The sequence below is a fragment of the Schistocerca nitens genome, chromosome 5, assembly GCF_023898315.1.
Source record: "Schistocerca nitens isolate TAMUIC-IGC-003100 chromosome 5, iqSchNite1.1, whole genome shotgun sequence".
Lineage (NCBI taxonomy): Eukaryota > Metazoa > Arthropoda > Insecta > Orthoptera > Acrididae > Schistocerca > Schistocerca nitens.
In genome coordinates this window covers 319,460,348-319,477,603 of record NC_064618.1, presented here as the reverse complement: position 1 = coordinate 319,477,603, position 17,256 = coordinate 319,460,348, and positions in this window count along the sequence as shown.

Here is a 17,256-nt window from a genome sequence, read left to right as displayed (position 1 = left end):
GGATGCAGGTTATCACACAGGATGCTTACGTACTTGTCACCTGTCAGAATCATACCTAGACGTATCACGGGTCCCTTATCGCTCGAACTGCAGACGCCCCACACCATTACAGAGCCTCCACCAGCAAGAACAAGCCCCTGCTGACTTGCAGGGTCCATTAATTCGTGAGACTGTCTCCATACCCGTACACGTCCACCTCCAACCACTAGACACAATTTGAAAAGAGACTCGTGCGACCGGGCAACATGTTTCCAGCCACCAACAGTCCAATGTCGGTGTTGACGGGCCCAAGCACGGCCTAAAGCTTTGTGTCGTGCAGTCATCAAGGGCACAAGAGTACGCATTCGACACCCAAAGCCAATATCGATGATGTTTCGCTGAATGGTTCGCACGCTGACACTTGTTGACGGCCCAGCATTGAAATCCGAAGTGATTTGCAGACGGGTTGCATTTTGTCACGTTGAACGATTCTCTTCAATCATCGTTGGTCCAGTTCTTGCAGAACCTTTTCCGGCCGCAGCGATGTCGGAGATTTGTTGTTTTATCAGATTCCCGATATTCACGGTACACTCGCTGAAATGGTCGTAAGGGAAAATCCCCACTTCATCGCTGCTTCGGGGATGCTGCGTCCCATCGCTCGTGCGCCGACTGTAACACCACGTTCAGACTCACTTAAATCTTGATAACCTGCCATTGTAGCAGCAATAAGCGAACTAACAACAGCGCCTGACACTTGTGTTGTCTTATATAGGCGTTGCCGACCGCAGCGCCCAATTCTGTCTGTTTGCATATCTCTGTATTTGAATACGCATGGTTATACCAGTTTCTTTGGCACTTCAGTGTATATGCATATACATAAAGACATGTCAGTACGTAAAATTACATTGAAAGCTGAACCAGTAAAATATACACTACTGGCCATTAAAATTGCTACACCACGAAGATGGCGTGCTATAGACGCGAAATTTAACCGACCGAAGAAGATGCTGTGATATGCAAATAATTAGCTTTTCAGAGCATACACACAAGGTTGGCGCCGGTGGCGACACCTACAACGTGCTGACATGAGGAAAGTTTCCAACCGATTTCTCATACACAAACAGCAGTTGACCGGCGTTGCCTGGTGAAACGTTGTAGTGATGCCTCGTGTAAGGAGGAGAAATGCGTACCATCAAGTTTCCGACTTTGATAAAGGTCGTATTGTAGCCTATCGCGATTGCGGTTTATCGTATCGCGACATTGCTGCTCGCGTTGATCGAGATCCAATGACTGTTAGCAGAATATGGAATCGGTGGGTTCAGGAGGGTAATACGGAACGCCGTGCTGGATCCCAACGGCCTCGTATCACTAGCAGTCGAGATGACAGGCATCTTATCCGCATGACTGTTGTGGTGTCACCTCCAGACACCACACTTGCTAGGTGGTAGCATTTAAATCGGCCGCGGTCCGTTAGTATACGTCGGACCCGCGTGTCGCCACTGTCAGTGATAGCAGACCGAGCGCCACCACACGGCAGGTCTAGAGAGACGTACTAGCACTCGCCCCAGTTGTACAGCCGACGTTCATAGCAATGGTTCACTGACAACTACGCTCTCATTTGCCGAGACGACAGCATAGCCTTTAGCTACATTTGCTACGACCTAGCAAGGCGCCGTATTCAATTGATAATTAATATTATGAAGCATGTACCGTAACGAGAGATGTTCTACAAATGTGGATTAAAGTTAAGTATTCCAGAAGCTACGTACTTTTCTTTATAGCATTCATTACGTATCCTGTTTCAGACCTCACGCCAGCCTGCGTGAGTTTAAGCGCGTGCCTTTCGGCTTCCTCTCATTGTGTCTAGGCTGTCTTGCTTAGTCACAACAACTGTGACTGATCGTGCAGCCACGTCTCTATCCCTGAGTCAACAGATGGGGACGTTTGCAAGACAACAACCATCTGCACGAACAGTTCGACGACGTTTGCAGCAGCATGGACTATCAGCTCGGAGACCATGGCTGCCGTTACCCTTGACGCTGCACCGCACACAGATGCGCCTGCGATGGTGTACCCAACGACGAACCTGGGTGCACGAATGGCAAAACGTCATTTTTTTCGGATGAATCCAGATTCTGTTTACAGCATCATGATGGTCGCATGCGTGTTTGGCGACATCTCGGTGAACGCACATTGGAAGCGAATATTCGTCATCGCCATGCTGGCGTATCATCCGGCGTGATGGTATGGGTTGCCATTGGTTACACGTCTCGGTGACCTCTTGTTCGCATTGACGGCAGTTTGAACAGTGGACGTTACATTTCAGATGTGTTACGACCCGTGGCTCTACCCCTCATTCGATCTCTGCGAAACCCTACATTTCAGCAGGATAATGCACGACCGCATGTCGCAGGTCCTGTACGGGCCTTTCTGGATACAGAAAATGTTCGACTGCTGCACTGGTCAGCATATTCTGCAGATCTCTCACCAACTGAAAACGTCTGGTCAATGGTGGCCGAGCAACTGGCTCGTCGCAATACGCCAGTCACTACTCTTGATGAACTGCGGTATCTTGATGAAGCTGGATGAGCAGCTGTACCTGTACACGCCATCCAAGTTCTGTTTGATTCAATGCCCAGGTGTATCAAGGCCGTTATTACGGCCGGAGGTGGTTGTTCTGGGTACTGATTTCTCAGGATCTATGCACCCAAACTGCGTGAAAATGTAATCACATGTCAGTTCTAGTATAATATATTTGTCCAATGAATACCCGTTTATAATCTGCATTTCTTGTTGGTGTAGCAATTTTAATGGCCAGTAGTGTATACATGTCGTTGTATATTTGCTAGGCAGTGCTCTTCTCTCTGGTAACGTGAAGACTAAGATGGCTGCCATGATATCATAGAAGTGTGTACTGAAAAGGAGTTGTCATGTAAGAATTGTAGGAAGACAATGCAAGAGATGGTTACCGTAACAGATAATTTGCCTAATATATGAAGGGGAGAAGAAGAAGAATTAGTACCGCGCCTAGCTGGCAAGTAGTTCCTGCAGCAGCAAAGGGAAGCTGCGGACCTCAGTGTTAGCCGGCCTTCCGCGCTGCCCGTGCCAGACGCCGCGCCGTGGCGGCCGTAATGAGTCCGGGATTGGCTGGCGGGCTGAGCTGCCTCCCCACTTAGCGCCGGCTCGCCGCGGGCGCGGCTAAGCGCCGGACACGGCGGCTGATGCGACGCCGCTCCAAGCCTCTCTCTGCCTCGTCTTGCCTTCCATGCCCCCCCCCCCCCAGCTCAACCTCCGCCCCACGAATCGCACTGCAGCGCTCCGTACGTTCACCGTCAATACGAAGAGCAAGGGAGTACAGATGGGTCAACTCGTTCATCTTTGCATCTAGTTTACACAGGCGTCTAAAGCTAGCGAAATGAGGGATGCTCAACTACCTAACCTACCGATAGATGGCTCTAGCGTCAAGCTACCGCTAGCTGTAGACGCCTGTGTCTGTATGCGCCACAAAAATAGGTGCCCATTTAAGACAACAGAAACAGTACGTATCAGTATACCTTAATTTAGCTGCTAACGACTCTTCACTGGCAGTATCCGTCAAAACCATAGTTAACCTATCTTCTCTGGTGATGTAGTTATTTTTCATAGCTGTGAATGTTGATTCGTCGCGAATGATAATGCCGATCCTTTGCTTGAATCTATTCCGAGTGATTTTGTTATATTTTTAGTTCCCTTGCCCGTCAAAGTATTTCTTCTCCAATAGTTATCACACACCAGTTTTGTGTATGTGACGGTCTTGATCCATACTGTAATAGTTTACTTATAGTTACAATTGCTAATGACGTCGTAGCATGCCGGCACGGTAGCTCAGCGTGTTCGGTCAGAGGGTTAGCTGCCCTCTGTAATAAAAAACTGAGTTAATGGATCAACAACGAACTGAAACGAGTGTCTTTCGACGTCCGCCCAGAGCAGATACAACGAACGGAAAAAATGAGATAAAAAAAATAGCGTAGCGACTACCGTTTTTGGCTAGTAATGTCAAGGGCCTGGGTTCAATACCCAGTGAGTACTTAATGAAGTTTTTATCTGGTGGAAAGATTTGGAAGGAGGTTCCTTCTGTCTCGGGAAACCAACAGAAAAGCTACTTGAATATAAAAGGAGCAAAACTGACGCGCAAAACGCTAACGTAACGGTTTACGTCGAAAGGCTTGCTTCAGGATAGGTGACACATTTGTTAACAGCGGAAGCATCAGCTTGTATTTTTTCGGGTTAGTGAGCGAGTTGCTCTATGCATTACAACTACAGATCTTATTCTTTCCAAGATTCCAGACTAATTCTATAGAACTTAGGTCGAAACTGTGTGGCGGAACTAGGAAGGGAACCTTTCCTTGCAAGATTTTTTCACTATAGTTGGGTCAAGCCTGTTCTGCGCACCTACGTCACGCATTCTCCGTTAACCAATATGCGTTCAGTACTGTTCTCAGATCTCTGCTGTGAAAGTGGTTGCCTACGTGAGCATTAAACGCGACCGTAGCGAGCTATTCAGTAAACTCTTATTCCATTTCTTGCGAGTTCTTACGGGCGATGGTAGAGATAAGCAACAAATTCCGCACAGGCAAGTGAGAATCATACTTTGCAGCAACCACGCTTTTTTCTAGCGCAGAGCACGTCTATGCGCTTACGGCAATCGTCGCTTGAAACCGGCAAACAGTGCAATCCCCGTCCATACCTCGATCTGCGCGAACAGCCATCATTCATAGATCAGACTATGGAATAGGCAGGAGTTTCTTTGTCGCTCCCTATGGTCGCTCTGTATTACAGGCGTCGCAAAGGATCATGGTAACGTGACCATAGAGTCATCTATCGTTTGATCCTGTAGTTGAGCGTGTCCCGAGACACCTGGACTCGCAAAGGATCATGGTAGCTTGACGCTAGAGCCATCTATCGGTAGGTCAGGTAGTTGAGCATCCCTCATGTCGCTAGCTCTAGATGCCTGTCTAGTTTACTGGAGGCTGGTAGTAAATGGGACCCGTTCAGTTTTGCTCGCTCATTGTTCGTTTTTAATCTAATCGTGTATTGCTGCAAGAGCTTAAGAAGTTGTATTTAAATCCAAAAGGATCACTGATGAATTAGCTGCAACGAGTGAAAATGTGTGTCGGACCGGCATACGAGCTCAAATGGTTCAAATGTTTCTAAGCGCTATGGGATTTAACATCTGAGGTCTTCAGTCCCATAGACTTAGAACTTCTTAAACCTAACTAACCTAAGGACATCATACACATCCATGCCCGAGGCAGGATTCGAACCTGCGACCGTAGCAGCAGCGCGGTTCCGGACTGAAGCGCCTGGAACCGCTAGGGCACAGCGGCCGGCGGCATTCAAGCCCGGAATCTCCCGTTCGCTATGCAGGTGCATTAATTAACCTCTGCGCCATTCGAGACGTAGCGTTATCGCAACTGCGCGGACTATCTCCGCACGCCTCACGACAGACCCACATTCCCGTCGAGCGCCACCTACCGGCTGTTCCTGTCCATTTTACTCCCGTTCGCTACAGTAGGTCTGGCGTATTTCTGCAGCTGCCCAGATAGGCGGACCAATCATATGAATGGGACACTCCGAAAGAACAGACACCACGCATTCATATAAATTACAAAGTTGGCCAGGTGCGAGTAGCACTGGCCCTCAGAGAATTCCGTACGAACTAAATTATGTATATGGACAGTTCATCCACTCCGTAGGTCGAGAATCTCGTCGATTTTTGCCTTTTATCGAGATTTCCAGCTGCAAAATAGCAGTGCCAGGAATTCCAAGACTTTTTCAGAATGTTTTAATTGTAAGTTTGAAGTTGGATAACAAATGAGGGAGGAAATATTTTTTTCGCGTGACGTAACCACAAATGAACTATTTTATGATTTTTTTCGTTTACTTACACTGTGATACCTTGCTTCTTGCCAAATTTGATTAATTTAGGTCAACGGGAAGAGCCGTATAGATTTTGCTGAGTGTGTTTGCCCATATCGAAATATGTGATATAAATGGCAGTATGTTTTGATTGCACTGACTGAGAAGCTTATATTTACTACAACCGAACGGGGTTAGCATGCGAGATAAATCTCATCTCGATAAGTCATCTCGTTCCTGAGGAAAGGTGGTCTTACAGATGAGATGGATACACAGACAGTCGGATACCAAAAGACAATTTTTTTTCATGTGATACAACTACAAATTAACATTTTTCGGATTTTTTCCTTACCTGTAATGTGAAACCTTGTTTCTCGGCAAATTTCACCCTTCTACGTCAACGGGAAATAACATTTAAGTTTTAGTGAGTGAGTTGGCGAGCATCAAAATGTGTGACATAAATGACCGTATATGTAGATTGCATTGGCGTAGAGGCTTCAGTTTTTCACTCAGCCATAAATATCAACTTGATGTATCGAACCTTTGCTGAAGAAAAGATGTTTTTAAGAATCGGACAGACAGACGGAGAACAAAATGATCCTATCAGGGTTCTGTTTTTATCGATTAAGGAACCCTAAAAAAATCAAAACAGAAAACCAGAAGCACTGCACGCAACACCACCACAATTTGCAGGATCGAAAAGTGTCCAGGACAGGGATGCTGTTTGTGGCCCCTAGCCGGCCGCTGTGGCCGAGCGGTTCCAGGCGCTTCAGTCTGTAACCGTGTGGCTGCTACGGTCGCAGGTTCGAATCCTGTCTCGGGCATGGATGTGTGAGGTCCTTAGGTTAGGTAGGTTTAAGTAGTTCTAAGTCTAGAGGACTGATGACCTCACATGTAAAGCCCCATAGTGCTTAGAGCCATTTGAACCATTTTTTTGTGGCCCCTACTGTTCAAACTACAGCCGTAATTTTTCCCGAGGACATGCAGCTTTACTGTATGATTAAATGATGATGGCGTCCTCTTGGGTAAAATATTCCGGAGGTAAAATAGTCCCCCATTCGGATCTCCGGGCGGGGACTACTCAAGAGGACGTCGTTATCAGGAGAAAGAAAACTGGCATTCTACGGATCGGAGCGTGGAATGTCATATCCCTTAATCGGGCAGGTAGGTTAGAAAATTTAAAAAGGGAAATGGATAGGTTAAAGTTAGATATAGTGGGAATTAGTGAAGTTCGGTGGCAGGAGGAACAAGACTTTTGGTCAGGTGATTACAGCGTTATAAATACAAAATCAAATAGGGGTAATGCAGGAGTAGGTTTAATAATGAATAAAAAAATAGGAGTGCGGGTTAGCTACTACAAACAGCATAGTGAACGCATTATTGTGGCCAAGATAGACACAAAGCCCATGCCTACTACAGTAGTACAAGTTTATATGCCAACTAGCTCTGCAGATGATGAAGAAATTGATGAAATGTATGACGAGATAAAAGAAATTATTCAGGTAGTGAAGGGAGACGAAAATTTAATAGTCATGGGTGACTGGAATTCGTCAGTAGGAAAAGGGAGAGAAGGAAACATAGTGGGTGAATATGGATTGGGGGGAAGAAATGAAAGAGGAAGCCGCCTTGTAGAATTTTGCACAGAGCATAACTTAATCATAGCTAACACTTGGTTCAAGAATCATAAAAGAAGGTTGTATACCTGGAAGAATCCTGGAGATACTAATAGGTATCAGATAGATTATATAATGGTAAGACAGAGATTTAGGAACCAGGTTTTAAATTGTAAGACATTTCCAGGGGCAGATGTGGATTCTGACCACAATCTATTGGTTATGAACTGCAGATTGAAACTGAAGAAACTGCAAAAATGTGGGAATTTAAGGAGATGGGACCTGGATAAACTGAAAGAACCAGAGGTTGTAGAGAGTTTCAGGGAGAGCGTAAGGGAACAACTGACAGGAATGGGGGAAAGAAATACAGTAGAAGAAGAATGGGTAGCTCTGAGGGATGAAGTAGTGAAGGCAGCAGAGGATCAAGTAGGTAAAAAGACGAGGGCTAATAGAAATCCTTGGGTTGCGAGGTGCCGGGGCTAGCAGTGTATTTATCACTAAATTCTACTAGAATCCACATATGTGAATCATGCTCTAAGCCCCCCCCTATTCTAACTCCGACTTTTGCTGTTGCACAAGGATAAAAAAATACGCGAACTGACTCTAATCAACCCTGCCAGTGGAGTAGAAGAGAGTTTGGCACCTGCAATAATTTAATTTGATAAATAAGTTAAATAAACAAAGGTTTCATTAGCATAGTGAGGAATGATAGGGTTGCTCTATCGATTAACAGAATGAAAGTTCTGTCCAAAATAACAATATGATTTATTAAGACTAAACACAGAACAGAAAAAGAAACCCAGGAAATATTTATAATACATCAAATTGGCTCAAATTGGAGATTCATACAAACACTGTAAAGGTGAAGTTGTCCCTAAACTAGATCGTGAGGTTTAAGACGAGGTGGTATGTGGAGCCAATTCCTTGCCACTCAAATCTCAAGAGAGACACACAGCTAACCCAACAGTAATTGCTGCTACTCAAGACAGAACAAAGTTAGAAAAAGACGAACAGGCGCGCTCTGCTGAGCTCTGATTATCACCTAGGAAAATCCCTGTCTGCCGGTGCTGCGGACATACATTACCAAACTGTCTTCTTGACTGCCAGGACACGATCTGGCGTACCGGAGCCGTTGGCTGGTTGCTTCGACGTCCTCGACCGAAAGGCGACTGCTGACTACCTAGAGCACCCGTACAGGCCGAACACACAACATTCCCGCCCCCACGACAGTGGCCGTGGTTACGTTCCAATCAGCAACTCGAAAACCGGCGGAAATTCCACTCCATTGCCGGAGCACTACCATTCCACCAATGGAGATTCTTGGCGCCAATTTCTGTGCTGATTTTGCTACGTCACGGAGCTATGCCCTGAGCAAGCCAATCACAGTTACCATTTTGCAGAAAGCGCGGGAATTTTCCCGCCACAGCTGCCTGGGTACATAAGTCATTCCCACGCCTCGCTGGTAGCCCGCCAGAAAGTGTTTTCGCTAAGCTTCTGCGAAGCAACGGAACCTCCAGCCCAGCCGCCACTTCCGGCTCCCGCGGGCGCGTCTCCTGACAATGTCGGCGTCCGGAAAGCATTCACTCGACCCCCCACACCTGTCGGCCTACCCTTTCAAAGTCAGAAGAGCCCGCCTGTCACTGGACCACCCGGGTGGCGAGAGACGCTGCATGGGAAGTCCGCGTGTGAAGGAATAGCAACCCTCCACCGCATGCAACTAGAGAGGAGAATCGTAAGATAGAAATATGAGAGGGGGCTCATGCCACCTCTCAGGGTAACAGAAGAAATATTGAATTTAATTGATGAAAGGAGAAAATATAAAAATGCAGTAAATGAAGCAGGCAAAAGGAAATACAAACGTCTCAAAAATGAGATCGACAGAAAGTGCAAAATGGCTAAGCAGGGATGGCTAGAGGACAAATGTAAGGATGTAAAGGCTTGTCTCACTAGGGGTAAGATAGATACTGCCTACAGGAAAATTAAAGAGACCTTTGGAGAGAAGAAAACCACTTGTATGAATATCAAGAGCTCAGATGGCAACCCAGTTCTAAGCAAAGAAGGGAAGGCAGAAAGGTGGAAGGAGTATATAGAGGGTTTCTACAAGGGCGATGTACTTGAGGACAATATTATGGAAATGGAAGAGGATGTAGATGAAGATGAAATGGGAGATAAGATACTGCGTGAAGAGTTTGACAGAGCACTGAAAGACCTGAGTCGAAACAAGGCCCCGGTAGTAGACAAAATTCCATTAGAACTACTGATGGCATTGGGAGAGCCAGTCATGACAAAACTCTACCATCTGGTGAGCAAGATGTATGAGACAGGCGAAATACCCACAGACTTCAAGAAGAATATAATAATTCCAATACCAAAGAAAGCAGGTGTTGACAGATGTGAAAATTACCGAACTATCAGTTTAATAAGTCACAGCTGCAAAATACTAACGCGAATTCTTTACAGACGAATGGAAAAACTGGTAGAAGCGGACCTCGGGGAAGATCAGTTTGGATTCCGTAGAAATGTTGGAACACGTGAGGCAATACTAACCTTACGACTTATCTTAGAAGAAAGATTAAGAAAAGGCAAACCTACGTTTCTAGCATTTGTAGACGTAGAGAAAGCTTTTGACAACGTTAACTGGAATACTCTCTTGCAAATTCTGAAGGTGGCAGGGGTAAAATACAGGGAGCGAAAGGCTATTTACAATTTGTACAGAAACCAGATGGCAGTTATAAGAGTCGAGGGGCATGAAAGGGAAGCAGTGGTTGGGAAAGGAGTGAGACAGGGTTGTAGCCTCTCCCCGATGTTATTCAATCTGTATATTGAGCAAGCAGTAAAGGAAACAAAAGAAAAATTCGGAATAGGTATTAAAATTCATGGAGAAGAAGTAAAAACTTTGAGGTTTGCCGATGACATTGTAATTCTGTCAGAGACAGCAAAGGACTTGGAAGAGCAGTTGAACGGAATGGACAGTGTCTTGAAAGGAGGATATAAAATGAACATCAACAAAAGCAAAACGAGGATAATGGAATGTAGTCAAATTAAATCGGGTGATGCTGAGGGGATTAGATTAGGAAATGAGACACTTAAAGTAGTAAAGGAGTTTTGCTATTTAGGGAGTAAAATAACTGATGATGGTCGAAGTAGAGAGGATATAAAATGTAGACTGGCAATGGCAAGGAAATCGTTTCTGAAGAAGAGAAATTTGTTAACATCGAGTTTAGATTGAAGTGTCAGGAAGTCGTTTCTGAAAGTATTTGTATGGAGTGTAGCCATGTATGGAAGTGAAACATGGACGATAACCAGTTTGAACAAGAAGAGAATAGAAGCTTTCGAAATGTGGTGCTACAGAAGAATGCTGAAGATAAGGTGGGTAGATCACGTAACTAATGAGGAGGTATTGATTAGGATTGGGGAGAAGAGAAGTTTGTGGCACAACTTGACCAGAAGAAGGGATCGGTTGGTAGGACATGTTTTGAGGCATCAAGGGATCACAAATTTAGCATTCGAGGGCAGCGTGGAGGGTAAAAATCGTAGAGGGAGACCAAGAGATGAATACACTAAGCAGATTCAGAAGGATGTAGGTTGCAGTAGGTACTGGGAGATGAAGAAGCTTGCACAGGATAGAGTAGCATGGAGAGCTGCATCAAACCAGTCTCAGGACTGAAGACCACAACAACAACAACAACAACAACAACAACTGTTCAATCCATACATCGAAGGAACAATGACGGAAATAAAAGAAAGATTCAGGAACGCGATTAAAATTAATAATGAAAGGATGTTAGTGACAAGTATTTCCTGAGAACATTTCCCTGGGAGAAAATCAGCGCTCTAGCTAAAATACATGACAATCGGATTAAAACCGTCTTGACCGCAATAAAATATTTATTCACAATGGTAACCGCTTTCGGTCGGAATGTGACTATCTTCAGACCACTCATACCATGACGGTAGACGGTGGATGTGAACGATGCACGTGGCTTGGCTCCTCTAACGTCAATCAATATTTTATTCCGTTCAAGATAGCATTTTTAATCCATTTTTAAAATATCGGTGATAAGATATGCTGACGATATTGCTATCCTCAGAGTCAGGAAGAATTTTAGGACCTGATTAATGGAATTAACAGTCTAATGAGCACACACTGTGAATTTAAAGAGACGAAAGAGACGAGAAATAGCAGAATTGAGAGTAGCGAGATACATGACAGTTTTTTGCTATACTGGAAGCAAAATAACAAATGATGGATGCATCAAGGAGAACGGAAGTAGCGAACCTTCACTGGAAGGGGGGGGGGGGATTTCTGTCCAAAATAAGTCTACTAGTGTCAATTACAGGCCTTAATTTGAGAAACAAATGTTTGAAAACTTATGTTTTGAGCACAGAATTAGGTGGAAATTAATCATGGACTACAGCAAACCGCAAAAGAAGGGAAACGAAGTGTTATGATGTGGAGTTTGTGTTGATGTTCAAAATTAGATGGAATGAGAAGGTTCCCCGCAGAATCGGCGAATAAAGGAACAAACGGAAAACACTGACTGAACCATATGACATGCAGCTAGACATCAGGGAATAACTTACATGTTGTTAGAGGAAACTGGAGGGGGTAAGAACTCTAGAGGAAGACAGATATTTGAATATATCTAACAAATAATTGAGGAAATAGGGGGCAAGGGCTACTCTGAGGTGAAGAGGTTTGCGGAGTGGAGGATGTTGTAACGGGCCGCTTCAAACCAGTCAGGAGATGATAAAATATGAAGAGTCCCAGTTTTCTGGAACAAAGTTTTTGAGATGCTTGTCGCTGCTTTTGAAAACAAAGTGCCCGTAGTACCTACTTTACCTTTCAGAAACAATATTTATCAATGGAAATGTAAACATGGAAAACAAGAGCGCTTCGTGGTTTTCGCCGCTAATTCGCAGAAAAATCCGTAACTGAAGGACAGTAGTTTCGATGACGAAAACAAACAAAATCTGAAGTTTCTGAAGGTGGAAAACGTGAGCACTTGCAACTCTGAGACGTTGACCAGAGACACAATGGGGTAGCACCAGAAGCCTAGCCAGATTAGCTGTTTTTTATCTTGTGATTTCATGAGAAACAGCGGAAGGATCCCAGATAGGATGGTTCCGGTGCGCGACCCTTACCAGATAGGGATGGCGGCGGACGTCGAAAAAATTAAGAGAAGGGCAGCTCGTTTTGTATCATCGCAAAATAAGGGAAAGAGTATCACCGATATGATATGCCACTTGGAGTGGCTGCCTTTAAAATAAAAATGTTTATCGTTGCAGCGAGATCTTTTCACGTAACTTCTATCTCCAACTTTCTCCTCCGAATACGAAAATATTTTGCTGAGACCCACTTACACAGGGAGATATAAGGAATGTAATAAAATAAATCAGAGCTCCCACGGAGAGATTTAAGTATTCATTTTTTTCTGCGCGCTGTTAGAGAGTGAAACGGTAGAGAAATGGAGTGAATGTGGTTCTATGAACGTTGTCAAGCACTTATGGGTGAACTGCGGAGTAGGATAAAGAACGTTGGATCAAGGCATGATGGTCAAGGACATGATACCACTCCGTCTTCTTTCCTGGAAATTTCTTCCGCCATCAGCATACCAACAGCCTGGTAGAGGGCTAAGGCACTGTCGGCCGTTGGTGATCTCAGCTAAAGAGGGCATGTAAGAAGAACTGCTGAAAGATGATGACATTTTTTCGAGGTCCACCGCCATCCCTATCTGGTAATGGTTGCGCACCGCAACCATCCTATCTGGGGTCCTTCCGCTGTTTCTCATGAAAGCACAAGACAAAATACAGCTATTCTGGCTAGGCTTCTGGTGCTACCCCATTGTGTATTTTGTCAACGTCTCAGAGTTGAAAGTGCTCACGTTTTCCACCCTCAGAAACCTTAGATTTTGTTTGTTTTCGTCATTGAAACTACTGTCCTTCAGTTAAGGATTTTTCTGCGAATTAGCGGCGAAAACCACGAAGCGCTCTTGTTTTCCATGTTTACTACATATCTATACCTTGCGGTACCCGACAAAAGGTGTTTTTATACCATCACTTTCTATTTGTGACGCAAATAATCTCTGTTTCTTCATGATACACACCTGTAGAATTATCACACTTTACTCACACTTGCGGCACTAATCCTGCGTAAACGAGTTTTTAGACCAAATTGGAGGTACTACGGGCACTTTGTTTTCAAAAGTAGCGACAAGCATCTCAAAAACTTTGTTCCAGAAAACCGGGACTCTTCATATTTTATCATCTCCTGAGAAGAGAAGTTTGTGGCACAACTTGACTAGAAGAAGGGATCGGTTGGTAGGACATGTCCTGAGGCATCAAGGGATCACCAATTTAGTATTTGAGGGCAGCGTGGAGGGTAAAAATTGTAGAGGGAGACCAAGAGACGCATACACTAAGCAGATTCAGAAGGATGTAGGTTGCAGTAGGTACTGGGAGATGAAGAAGCTTGCACAGGATAGAGTAGCATGGAGAGCTGCATCAAACCAGTCTCAGGACTGAAGACCACAACAACAACGACTGGTTTGAAGCGGCCCGTTACAACATCCTCCACTCCGCAAACCTCTTCACCTCAGAGTAGCCCTTTCCCCCTATTCCTTCAATTATTTGTTATATCTGTCTTCCTCTAGAGTTTTTACCCCCTACAGCTCCCTCTAACAACATGGAAGTTATTCCCTGATGTCTAGCTGCATGTCATATCGTTCTGTCCCCTCTTCTTGTCAGCGTTTTCCGTTTGTTCCTTTATTCGGCGATTCTGTGGAGAACCTTCTCATTCCATCTAATTTTGAACATCAACACAAACACCACATCATAACGCTTCGTTTCCATTCTTTTGCGGTTTGCCGTAGTCCATGATTAATTTCCACCTAATTCTGTGCTCAAAACATAAGTTTTCAAACATTTGTTTCTCAAATTAAGGCCTGTGATTGACACTAGTAGACTTACTTTGGACAGAAATATGCCGGATTCAACGAAGAGCAGGATGAAATATATTACGAAACCTGATCGGCGCATTGGCGGATTGTCTCTCGTGAGCGACGAATTCAGAAGGCTGGTGTTTTGTGCGTCCATGATAATCCAACCTCGGCTTAACTAGTCGTCTTGTTTCACAGGCGGAATAATTAGAAGATAACAAGGTTACTAGTTCAGGAAACCTGATAAGTTATGGGCTTTCACGTAAACTGTGGAACTTAGGCGCCGCCTGTCTGTAGGCTGAACAGCTGGGACAGAGTTTATTCGCATTATTCCAAATGGTGTGGGTTGGGGTGAGGGTGGGAGTGGGGGGTGGAGGGGGGTGGCTATGCTCCACTGAACGGAGCAAACGGAGCCGTGACGCGGAACTCCTGTTCTGCATAATAATTCTGGTCGCCGTCCGGGCGCAGCGGGCAACGGCGGCAGCTTGGGTGTTCTAGGGGGAGGGGAAGAGGAGGAAGTTCCTGCGCTGGAATGTAGTCGTCACGTAGGGAAATTTGTTCGCTATCTGGAGCAGGAAACTTGTTCGCTATCTGGACGAGAGTTTACTGGGAGAGAGTTCATTCAGAGACGGAATCAATTCACTCTGAAAGGAAATTCTGAATTACTGTAACTAACAATTCTTTACTTTTGATTGTATAGTTAACAAATGCGTAGGTCATGGGCATACCTAGGGAAGGGCCGAGGATTGGGAAGGATTTTGCCACCAAGGGCGTGACTAGGCTGGAGCAAAGGGACATTGCCCCGCAGTCCTTGAGGTTGAGGGGGCTTAGGCGTAAAAAAAAGGGAAAAAAAGGGGAAAAGTCATTCGACTGAGTTCGTTCCTTTTAATGAAATAACCAAAGTCGGTTTTGAAAATCATTCTATCGTAAAGAAATGCGAATGCAGTAGGCAACCTTAGCTAGCGAAAGACGCTGTGTTTAGTGCGTCTACGTACTCGTAAACGTAAGCAGACCTAACATGTGGAATTAAAGCCAAACAAATGTTAGATGCAACTGAATTTGAAATTGATTAAATTTGTTGATATGTTCAGTGAAGATACTCCATGAAGAAAATATTGAATGCTAAGACTGGTAGCAACCAGAAACGAATATCAACTGTTCGTTGTCCAAGCCAAAATGATGTCCTCATGGCCGGCGGTTCATGTGAACAGTAACGAACATCAGAAGGAGCAAAGTCTGGGTTATATGGGGGTGTTCAAACACTTCCCGTAGAAAACGCTGCAAATACGTCCTCATTGGCCCTGTAGTGTGCGGCCGAGTATTGTCATGAAGAAGGGATTGCACGACAAGTACTTTATGCGGGGCTGCATGAAATCAGGCGAAATCTCTCAGCAGGTAACCTTATGTGGTGGGAGACACTGCAACTCTAGTGGGATGCGCAAGCTATACAACAGGCAATGGATGTTGTGAGAAACGGAAAGATGCCATTTGCTACATCAGCCAAACTATTCATTCTCTCAAGAAACACACTTAAATATATATATATATATATATATATATATATATATATATATATATATATATATATATATACTCCTGGAAATGGAAAAAAGAACACATTGACACCGGTGTGTCAGACCCACCATACTTGCTCCGGACACTGCGAGAGGGCTGTACAAGCAACGATCACATGCACGGCACAGCGGACACACCAGGAACCGCGGTGTTGGCCGTCGAATGGCACTAGCTGCGCAGCATTTATGCACCGCCGCCGTCAGTGTCAGCCAGTTTGCCGTGGCATACGGAGCTCCATCGCAGTCTTTAACACTGGTAGCATGCCGCGACAGCGTGGACGTGAACCGTATGTGCAGTTGACGGACTTTGAGCGAGGGCGTATAGTGGGCATGCGGGAGGCCGGGTGGACGTACCGCCGAATTGCTCAACACGTGGGGCGTGAGATCTCCACAGTACATCGATGTTGTCGCCAGTGGTCGGCGGAAGGTGCACGTGCCCGTCGACCTGGGACCGGACCGCAGCGACGCACGGATGCACGCCAAGACCGTAGGATCCTACGCAGTGCCGTAGGGGACCGCACCGCCACTTCCCAGCAAATTAGGGACACTGTTGCTCCTGGGGTATCGGCGAGGACCATTCGCAACCGTCTCCATGAAGCTGGGCTACGGTCCCGCACACCGTTAGGCCGTCTTCCGCTCACGCCCCAACATCGTGCAGCCCGCCTCCAGTGGTGTCGCGACAGGCGTGAATGGAGGGACGAATGGAGACGTGTCGTCTTCAGCGATGAGAGTCGCTTCTGCCTTGGTGCCAATGATGGTCGTATGCGTGTTTGGCGCCGTGCAGGTGAGCGCCACAATCAGGACTGCATACGACCGAGGCACACAGGGCCAACACCCGGCATCATGGTGTGGGGAGCGATCTCCTACACTGGCCGTACACCACTGGTGATCGTCGAGGGGACACTGAATAGTGCACGGTACACCCAAACCGTCATCGAACCCATCGTTCTACCATTCCTAGACCGGCAAGCGAACTTGCTGTTCCAACAGGACAATGCACGTCCGCATGTATCCCGTGCCACCCAACGTGCTGTAGAAGGTGTAAGTCAACTACCCTGGCCAGCAAGATCTCCGGATCTGTCCCCCATTGAGCATGTTTGGGACTGGATGAAGCGTCGTCTCACGCGGTCTGCACGTCCAGCACGAACGCTGGTCCAACTGAGGCGCCAGGTGGAAATGGCATGGCAAGCCGTTCCACAGGACTACATCCAGCATCTCTACGATCGTCTCCATGGGAGAATAGCAGCCTGCATT